Source organism: Castor canadensis, chromosome 5, assembly GCF_047511655.1.
Source record: "Castor canadensis chromosome 5, mCasCan1.hap1v2, whole genome shotgun sequence".
Classification (NCBI taxonomy): Eukaryota; Metazoa; Chordata; class Mammalia; order Rodentia; family Castoridae; genus Castor; species Castor canadensis.
The window spans coordinates 161,584,963-161,593,946 of record NC_133390.1 but is presented as its reverse complement, the minus strand read 5'-3'; the positions used below and the strand labels follow the sequence as shown (position 1 = coordinate 161,593,946).

The 8,984-nt window shown below is 49.5% G+C and overlaps 1 long non-coding RNA gene across 1 annotated transcript in view; it reads left to right on the top strand.

Annotated features, from left to right (window-relative positions):
* The first annotated feature begins 766 nt into the window (after positions 1–766).
* LOC141423400 (uncharacterized) overlaps positions 767–8,984 on the top strand; it is a 30,036-nt gene continuing 21,818 nt past the window's right edge. The window contains exon 1 of the long non-coding RNA XR_012448230.1: positions 767–1,161. This is a non-coding gene — a long non-coding RNA (uncharacterized lncRNA). The remainder of the gene's footprint in view (positions 1,162–8,984) is intronic.

Below are 8,984 nucleotides of genomic sequence, written 5' to 3'. Positions count from 1 at the left end.
CGGTTTCTGAGAGAGGGAGGGAGGGCTCCTGTGAACGGGAAAGGGAGGCCCAGAGACTGGAACCTGCTTGCAACACCTTTGGGGTCAAAGGTTGAGGCCAGCCTGGGCTAAAAAGCAAAACTCTGTCTCAAAAAAGAAGTTCAAGTGCCAGGCAAAGGAAGGGGAAGCAGAAGTAACTGTTGCCAACAGCCTGTGGCTATTACCGGCAGCAATAACTCTGTGGCCAATTGCCTGTTTTCCTGCTCAGGTTACAAGAGGACAGGTGGGTGCCAAGTTATGATGCCTGCCCGCCCTCCCCACAAAGACCCCACACTTATCACAGACCTGCCTCCTCTCAGTCAGTCTCTCAACAGCTCAGCTAGGAAGGCCTTGTGTCACAGATGAGAAAACTGAGGCTCAGAGCAGCCACTGGCTCACTCAAGATCATATAGCCGGGTATGGCAGAGCAGGGAGGAAAATCAGGTATGGCACCAGCAGGACACAGTCCCTTTATAGTCAACTCTGTTTAAAAAAGAAACCTGTTTTCCTCCCATGGGAAAAGAGGCTCTCGCAAACCTTGCTGGTGGTCTCATTTTCTAGAAGGCAGCATGATAAATCTTTAAACATTAATCCCCAGCACCAAAACAAAGTAAACAACCCAACAACAGCAAAAAGCTCTTTGAACAGCTTGTGCCCTGTGACCTGCAATTCTACTTCTGGAAGTTGCTTCACTGTTCGGAATCAAGTCAGTGTGCAAATATGTCACCGCAATTGCCTGATTCTGTGCTGTGTGACACAAGCTGGGGCATAAGACCCAGTCTGAAGTATCCAAGGCTGGGGCCTCTGTTACCTGAATAGTGACAGGGCCTTTAAAGCAAGGCTGTGACAGGAGCCACTCCTTTCCAAAGTTGCCCTGGGCAGTTATTTTTACTTCCTCTTCCTTTCCCCTTCCCTTTGCCTGGCATTCTACACTGTGGTATTTGTTGTTGTTGTTCATTTGTTTTGCTTTTGATACAGGACCTCTGGCCTCAGACTCCTGATCCTCCTGCCTCAGTCTCCAGAGTGTTGTATTCCAAGCTCTAAAGAAAAGCTGCAATCAGATGATGAAGATGTTAGCCAGTAAATCTTTCCTTAGGTGTGCAGAGCAGAGGCGACCTGGTGACCTTCAGACAGCATAAATACGTGAGTCCCCTTCATCCTTACTCCTGTGCAGTGACTGGCACACCCTGGGAAAAGTTGCAGTGAAGTAGTATGTCTGTCTAAAGGGAGTACAGGAGGGAGTGTGGCTCGGTAGTTGAGCACTCGCTTGAGGCTGTGGGTTCAATCCCCAGCACAGGAAGAGAGAGAGAGACACAGAGAGAAAACAAATACAGCAAATAGACCCATTGAGGTAGGCTAAAATTAGGGAAAGTTCATAGAAAAATATTACATCTTAGATTAACCATGCTTTGGCTCAGGAAGCACCCTCACCTGGCTGGGAACCATCCATGCCCCGCCCCTTGATTATTGGATGGGAATCACCTGGTTCTCCCCTTCCCATAGGCTATCATAGGTTTTATAAGCGCCTGAAGACTCCACCCGGTTCCTGAAATGCTCCCATTTGTGTTTTCCTTTCCTGACTTTTAATAAACTCCATTTATACCCACGTGTCCTGTCTGGACTCTGCCCAGTGGGATACAAAGAATCTGGAAGTGTTCTGATCACAGACTGCCCCAGTGCTACTAACACCACGAGATCAAGGCCCATTGTGATGTTCCAGCCCGAGAATAAAAGAAACACATGCTAGTTGGTCGTGGTGGTGCACAACTGTAATCCCAACACTCAGGAGTGAGTCAGGAAGATCAAGAACTCAAGAACTGCCAGGCACTGGTGACTCATGCCTGTAATCCTAGCTACTCAGGAGGCAGAGATCAGGAGGATCATGGTTCAAGGCCAGCCTGGGCAAATAGTTTGTGAGACCCTATCTTGAAAATACATAACACAAAAAGGGCTGGTGGAGTGGTTCAAGGTGTAGGCCCTGAGTTCAGTCCCAGAACCGCAAAACAAAAAAATAGAATTCAAGGCTAGCTTGGGCTACCTAGTATGACCCTGAGACAGAGCAGAGAGAGAGAGAGAGAGAAAGAGAGACAGAGAGAGAAGCACTGGATGATGAAACCCCACCCAGCATGTGGTCTTACCGCCCACTGTCTCTCTGCACTCCTTTCCTTCCCTCTGTCAGCCCTTTGTACCCCTGAGTTCTGAACAATGAAGCTTTGTGGATGATAGCTGATATCCTCCAGGTGCCAGGTGGTGAATAAACCTGATTTTCTTCCCACGGACTCTTTCTGTTTTTGAGAGGCGAGCAGCCGCCACCTGGGGCTGCTGACCTGGCTGTGGAGGTAAAGGTATCTTGATAGGGATGGATATTCGCAAGCTGCCAGGGTCCAGTGACACCAAGATGGCGGGTTCTATTTCTTTTATCAAAATAAGTCTGGAAATACATAGCAAGGAGTTATGAAAGGCTGTTCTGAATGGATATTCGAAAATCTTTCGGGGCTGGGATGTGTAGCTCAGTGGTAGACTGCTTGCCTAGTTGTGTGAGTTCATGGGTTTGATCCCCCCACTCCACATACAAAAACATTGTTTTCTTTATTGGTATTTAAATTTTGTTCATTTTCTTGGGGTGTAGTCCTATTTATAGCAAGTAAAGATAATATAATTTCACTTTTGAAAACAAAATTTATGGTAGGGATTGTGCTTGATTTTAGTTTTGCCCCAGCATTTCCCATGTGACCTTTGTTCCATCCTCATCTCCAGGAAGCCTTCCTTGATCACTCAGGGTTAGAGAAAGGGCTGCCCCAAGGTCCCAGAATCCCTTTCACTCTCTCTTTCTTGGTAATGGTCTTTTAGAAACGTGGCCACAAATTCTCTTATTCTACTCCCATGGAAATGTACAGATTCTGCCCCCTTCCCGTGGCACTGGGTAAGGTCTTTGTGATCAGCTCAGACTGAATATGGTGGGAGTAACAGAGGGACTTCACCATGGCCCACAGAAATGCCCAGAAGGTACCAGGGTTAAGACCAAAACTTCCCATGTTCAACACAGGGAGCCCTACGTCCCAGGCCGCCTTGCTTCTCTGTGCTATGCTATTCTTGTCACCAAGGCTGAGGTCTGCGGGGGTCTTAACTGCCCCTGACTCCCACCTGGCCAACCTGGTTTCTCCTGAGTGGCAGTACTGAGCCTTCTGCTTCCCGTGGTGGGGCTTCCACAGGAACTAGAAGGAAACTGATTTGTTGTTCTTGTTGTTTTTGCAGCACTGAGGTTTGAACTCAGGCCTTTGCACCTGCTGGGTAGGTTCTCTAATGCTTGAGCCATGCCTCCAACCCTTTTTGGTTTGGATATTTTGGAAATAGGGTCTTGCTTTTTGCCCAGGCAGGCCTGGATTGCCAGCCTCCTATTTTATACTTCCCGTCATTGCTGGGATGACAGACACACACAGATATCACCACACTCAGCTATTGGTGGAGATGGGGTCTCACAAAGTTTTTGCCTAGAACCTCAATCCTCTTGACCTCAGTTCCCTACTATGTGCCAGGCGCACTCACCTTTCGTTCCCACCGCCGCCCTGAGGTAGAATCTATTCTTATCTTCTGATGAAGCTCTGAGTGGGAAGTGATACAGATCACATTCACCTGGCAGGGTGAAAGCTACAGTCGGGAAAGGCCTCTCTGTGTAGGTGATATGCTGAGCTGGAGCCCTAAGATAAGGAGCTGCTGACCTTGGAAGCACTGGTCCAGGTGGAGCGAGCAGCAAGGACAGAGTTCACCGGTGTGTTTCTAAGGTCCCTAGGGCCTCTGATTCCTGGACCTCTGCCTGCCCAGTGAGAAAGTTTCCACCCAGCCCTGCACCTGCCTCGTGATCCATGACAGCCTCTTTTCCTCCCTGGGCCTTGCTTCTTCCTCTTGTTCATAAAGCAGGTGACTCCCATGGCCCTTCGAGCCTGGAGGGCAGGAGAGGACAGAGTGCAAAGGGGACCTTGTGGAGACATGAACGGCACTCTTTCTGTGGCAGCCAGGGTGTCTCTGGCTGGGGGCTGTTCATAGGGCTGGGAAATTCCCACAGTAGTGACCTTTAAACCTTAGAGCTGCCCAGCCAGCATGCCACGTGGCCCAGCAGCTGGCTTCTACCCTTGCAGGTGCCTTCTCCTGGCTCAGGTCCCTGCTGATGTCCTGGGACCCACCCAGTGCCAGTCAGACCTCAGGTCTTTCTTCTACCAGGCTGACAATAACAGGTCCATAAAGTGACAGCCATATGTATGCTCGGTCCTCTTGCTGGGAAAAGGACTGTTACCAAGGATGGTGACATGTTCTGCATGCAAAACTGTTTTCTGAAACCCAAAAGTGGAGTCCTCAGTGCCCAAATCCTGAGTGCCACACAGTAGATAATAGTTGATGGGATGAGTGAACTTCAAGTGTAATTTTATGGACTCAGGCCGATGGCTGGGTTTGAATTCCAACTCCCCACTGGGCGACCTTGGGCGCTCTGTGACTTAATTACCTCATCTGTTTTTGGGCTCTGCCAGACGGCAGCATGATGTGAGGTTAGAGGTCAGGGCACTTTCCCTGCTCCCTTCGGTTGGATCAGTTCTGGCAGTGGCCATGTCCGGCCTGATCACCCCTCACCCACAGTTCTTGCCCTCATGGGGTGGGGACACCTGGTTCCTTTTTGTACTGCTTCCAGCTGAAGGAGCTTGTCCTGCTTGGTTTCCTTTAGCCTGTACCCCGGACCTATAAACAGCCCTCTCATTCAAGTCTCAGAACCTACCAGAACTGGATTCTGGCTTCTGATCCAGACTCTGGTTAACACGATTTGGACCACTGAGCCCCTCTTCTGGACTTGGGTCTGTGATAGCAGCATCTTCCTCTCAGAGAACTTCAAGTTATTTTCCAAAGCCTGCACAGGTCTTATGGGGGTGAGGAGAAGGACTGTGGAAGATAGAACTAAAATGCACAGCAACCATGCTCTGCCAGGCTTGGGGCTACTGAGCAGGATTTTACAAAGGAGGTGACATCCTGCTGGGTCTGGAAGGTCACATGGAAGCTTTGCTAAGGCGGGCGGAAGGGCAGACCAGGGACGGGAACAGCAGGTACTGACACAGAGTGGGTAACTGTGGAGATGCAAAGGGGCCTGCTCTAGCTCTGCTGCTCTCTGCTCCCCACTCCCCTCCCCCCAAATGCACAGAAGGGTAGCAGCTTGGAACCTGTGTCAACAAATCACCCAGAGATCTCATTCAAATGCAAATTCTCACCCGTCAGGCTCCTTTGGGGGCTGAGACTCTAGTTTCTAGTGTGCCTGAGGCTGGGTAGAGAGCAGGGCTCCCTCAACCCCACCATCCTACCATGCTCATATTTAATGCGGCTCTCCAGGATGGCACCACTTCTGAGAACATGGCTCTGGATGGAAGACAATGCTGTTATGAAGAGCTGCAGTTCTGGATCTCTGTGGGGTGCTGTGGCCCCATCCCCTGAAGGTCCATGGGCATGCATGCAAGATCTTGACACGTGTAGATTTACAAAGGAACAGTAATAACGCCAGTGAGGGACTGGAGTGGATTGAAGACTGTGCGTCATCTACTTGGGCTGTCAGGACACCCCTAGAGCAGGGCTGGCCCCATAGGACACGGACCTCACATTAGGGGGAGTCTAAGGGACCCCAAGCCCCAGCTCTCCTCCATCCCCTTTGCCCCAGCCATCAGCCTTCTGAAGTCCCCGCTGGGGACTCAGCTTCTGAAGGCCTGATAGCTTTGGGACTGCAAGGAGTTTCTGTTAAAATGGAAATTTTTCAGTAAAAAATTCTTTGATATTTCCCAGAGCTGAGGTTACTGAATTCTTTTTCTGAATTCCAGAAAGCCTTGGCTTATAGAGGAAACTGAGTCCACAAAGGGAGAGAGACTGGCCTATCACACTGTGAGCCCATACTGACCTGGTGAGGTTGAGCCCAATTGGAGTCAGCAAGGGCTCTTGTTTGAGGCCAGGCCCACTCAGACACAGTCCTGGATCACATCTGAGACTACCCCAAAGTCACTTTGGGTCACGTAGATATAGGACCAACTTCTGGGTCATTTTTTTTCCCTTTATTTCTGTTGCAGTATTGGGTTTTGAACTCAGGGCTATGTGTTTGCAAGGCAGGCACTCTACCACTTGAGCCACACCTCCAGCCCTCTGGGTCATTTTTTCAACAAGTCTTTATTAGGCACCAACTATGTGGTGGGCTTTGGGAATGCAGCTGTGACAAGCCAGACACAGTCCTTACAGTTTGGTGAGAACAACAGAGCTTATTCAGAGCTAATGTGTCCTATTTGTGACAACTCCTCTACCTCAGATTTTGTGTGCATTTAATTCTCAGAACAGTCTTGTGAAGTAGGTACTAGCAGGACGCTGAGAAAATTGAAGACCAGAGAATCAAATGAACTGCCTGAGGTCACACAGCTGGTAAACAGGCAGAGCTGGGATCTGAACCTTAAGCAGCTGAGACCACAGCTCAGGCTCCCAACCCCTGTTCCATGAACTAATCAGCTGTACCACTGCTTCTCTCAGAGGACCTCACGCCAAGGAGGAAGGCAAACTCTCCTTTTCAGAGGACAAAAGAGTCTAGCTGACATTTGCCAGTCACACAGTCCACGGTGGGGCTGGGTTGGTGTTTGAAACCAGGGCTAGGTGACACTGTAGCAGGGCGCTGAACACTGCTGAGTCCTCTTAGGCAAGTCACATGACCTTTCTATGATTCTTCTGAAACATGAGGGCCACCTGTCAACTTTTGGAGGTTGTCATGAGAATTAAATGGGACCATTAGCTGGAAAAAATTGCGTAGATAGGGCCTCTCCTGGCCACCAATGGGATGTGGCAAAATGTGTTCCCTGGGATCTGCCCACCCCCAGCACTCCTCCCTTCTGCTTAATAAGTCAGTATCTCCCCAAAGAACACTGGGCAATGCTTAATCCTGGAATGGTGACCGATAGGGAGTCTGGAGCAAAGAATCCTGTATTCTTTTGAAATTTATTTTCTATTTTGTCGACTTGAATTTTGCATGCCATACATTCACTCATTTAACGTGTGCGGCTCAGGGATTCTGAGACATCCAGAGTTGTGCAACCACCGGTACAGGGTAACTTCAGGGCATTTTCAACATCCCGGAAGCAAGCGTGTGCACATTCACAGTCACTGGGAGAAGGCAAGCCTCAGCCCAAAGGAGAAACTGCCTCAACAGTGGGTTTGTAGGCAGCTTGGCTGGTCACTTGGGCAGTGTTGGGGAACGAGCAATAACCCAGACCCCAAGCAGCTGTCTTTTCCCAGTCATCAGAGGGAGGCTCCCAGGGGATGGATACCTGCATTTATTCTATTGAGCTGTTTTGATATTTGAGGATGTAGCAGGAAAGGGTAGGAGGGTTCCAGCTATCTCCCAAGACAATAATGGAGAGGGAGCAAGGGTGAGGAGGGCAGGCTGTGTTTCCATACTTAGCAGTTATTCTCCCCGGCGCTCTTTCAAACATGTGAATTGGATTGTGTCGTTCTAGTGCTCAAAGCTCTCCAAGGGCCTCCCTGATCTCTTGGAACAAAACCCAGGGTCTTCACAGCCTCTCAGCCTCACCCTGAGCTATGCTTCCCTTAGCTCTCTTCCTTCCAGCCTCTCTGGCTGCTCTTCTGGTCCTACACAGGGCTTCCACTAGCCTTTAGCAAACAGAAACAGGTACACTCCCTGGTGGACAAATTAGAAGATTTTTGTTTCTTGAGTCAGGTGCCTTTTCATAGTGCACAAAGTAGGCAACCGAATATAGGAGTCCTGCCTCAATTATACCAAGTCCCCAAACACACAGGATTTTGACATCTGGGCGGGGCAGAAAGAATACAGACTCTGGTAACAGAAGGGTAGGAATCCCAACTTTGCCATGTTGCCAGCTGTGTGATCTGGCACATGGCCCAAAATAAAAGAACTGAACAGGTCCCTCGGAGGGGAATGTGGGCCCAAGTGAGAGTCCCCTGGGCTGTGAGGGTTTGATCAGTGGCCCTCCCTCCCCTGTGGCCCTAGAACCCCAACCTCCATGTAAGAGAATAGTGATGTTAGCAGGGTGTGCGTTTTCCTTAAAAACCACTTTTACCTGCTTTTCCTCACTACAAACACTTCTCTCCATCTTTACCATCATCAGCCTGGCTGAAGTGTGAATAACAGGTTCCTCCTTTGTGCCACCCCTTTCTACTCTCACCCTTCCAAAATGTCACCAAAATACCTTAAAAAAAATTATTATCATTGTCAGTACCTAGGTTTGAACTTAAGGCTGCCTCGATGCTTTCTACGCAGGTGCTCTACCACTTGAGCTATGCCCCCATAACCTTTTTTTGGCTTTAGATGTGTTTTTTTTTTTTTTTTTTTAATATAGGGCCTTACACTTTTGCCTAAGGCCAGCCACAGATCAAGATCCTCCTAACTCTGCCTCCTGCATAGTTGAGACCACAGGCATGTGCTGCTAGACTGGGATTATTCTCTGAGATAGGGTTGCATTAACTTTTTGCTCAGGCTGGACTCAAACCACGATCTTGCTATCTCTGCTTCCCAAGGAGCTGGGATTACAAGCATGAGCCACTGCACCTAAGCACAAATTACCACTTTCATGTCTCCCACTCCTAGCCCACCCCACTGCAGGCTTCAGCCATTCAGGTGTGTGCTTGCTCAGACTGAAGTCCACAGCTCATAGAGGCCTCTTGGGCTAAGGAACAATGTGAATTGCCTCTAAAGGCCTGAAACAGTCCTACCAGTTATCCCAGGAAAGGAAATGGTTCAGAGCCCTCAAGGGAATCCACTATGAGTCCCAGAGAGTCTGAGTGGTCATCTGGCTTCCTCTCCAGGGCCCAGTGCTAATTGCATCAAGGATGACTTCTGTCCTGCTGTGGGCATCTTGGCTGGGCAGGGATGACAGGCTGCACAGAAGAGCTGCTCAATAGCGACACCCCATGGCAGTGTACGGATACCC